Source organism: Lathamus discolor, chromosome Z, assembly GCF_037157495.1.
Source record: "Lathamus discolor isolate bLatDis1 chromosome Z, bLatDis1.hap1, whole genome shotgun sequence".
Classification (NCBI taxonomy): domain Eukaryota; kingdom Metazoa; phylum Chordata; class Aves; order Psittaciformes; family Psittacidae; genus Lathamus; species Lathamus discolor.
The window spans coordinates 77,618,056-77,619,461 of NC_088909.1; the positions used below are offsets into that span (position 1 = coordinate 77,618,056).

A 1,406-nucleotide genomic window follows, 5' to 3' on the forward strand; every position below is an offset into this window, starting at 1 on the left:
AAGGTACAGCAGTACGAACCACTGTTAGAGGTTTGCTCCATGCACCCCTGCCAGACACCAGAAAGAGAGACTTTATTCTTCCCTCCTGCAGCTCCAGTGGCAGGGAGGACCCATCCTTGCAGGATGTACCTCTGCTTTTCCCTAAGACAGAGGCAGTGCAAGTCTGCAGAGCCCTGAGGCAGACCAGAGTCTATTTACAATGTTTGCCCTTTAAAGTCACGGCCTGATGTTCTTTTACACAGCCTACTTATGCATTAGTCCCCACTGTGCGGTCCTTCACCCAGAGTAAAGCCACATCTCAGCATGTTGAAGACATGCTGAAGACACGTTAATGGTCTCAGGTATGACAGACTACTAAGTCTCTATATATGTCTTCCTCCTTCTTCAGAGGCTCAGTGTGGCACTGTGGCGTTGCTGCGATCTCCAGGTCTATCAGTGAGGCAAGGTGTTTTAATTAAATAATGAATATTACTATGGGGAGGGTGAGCATGAAGAAGACAGGCTGCATTTTCTGAGGGCCCCAGAGGGCCCCAGAGCTTGCTGCATTATGCTGCATTATTCTCTTTCCCCATGATGATCTTTGCTCATGTTGCATAGCTTGATCGCTGTTAGAGCTTTCATTTGAGAGAACTAACAAGTTTTTGCTGTTGTGCCTACTTGAATGTTGTTCAGTCTTTTTGTGTATGATCATCTGACAAAGGGCATGTGCTTCCCAGCAGTTGCTTCAGTATAACACTAAATGATGGTCTTGATAGAAGCTATGTGCTCAATCCCCTCAGAAATTATACGTGGTATCTGACAAGCTCCTTCCACAGCAGATAATGTAAATTCTAAAAAAGATGGAGGGCTTAATGTTCTCTCCTTATTGCAGGGGTAAGGAAGAGGGTGTCTCTGCATACAAGTCCTTACATTAGAATGAATCATGCCTGGTTCAACTTATCAAATACAGTTTTCAATTAAGTAGATTTTGTTCATTTGCCTAAATATGTCCTTACAGCACACAGACTTTACCGTCATGGCTTTACCATCCCAGCCACTGATAAAATAGGAAAAAGAACGTTCTCTTTGAAAAGGGCTGGGGGACATGAGAAGGGTTATTATAACTCTCCTGAGCCTGTTTTTAGGCAATCCTGATAAGCATGAATTATTAGGAGAAGGGAAAAATAAGTCTGGAATCAATTTTGAGAAGGCAGTAACATGTAATTACTTCTGAGGACGTTTATAACCAGCTGCTGCTAAAACTCAGTGTAAACTGTAGGTGGCACCATTTGTATAGAATTTTGCAGAGCACTGCTGAAAAAAGCTGTCTCTGACTTCGAGTTTTCTGATAGCTTGCCGTGATCGTATAGTGGTTAGTACTCTGCGTTGTGGCCGCAGCAACCTCGGTTCAAATCCGAGTCACGGCA

General features: G+C 43.9%; 1 non-coding gene across 1 annotated transcript; it reads left to right on the forward strand.

Moving 5' to 3' along the window:
* Positions 1-1,334: 1,334 nt before the first annotated feature.
* On the forward strand, positions 1,335-1,406 carry TRNAH-GUG (transfer RNA histidin (anticodon GUG)). Its single transcript has one exon. It is a non-coding gene; the product is annotated as a tRNA-His (tRNA).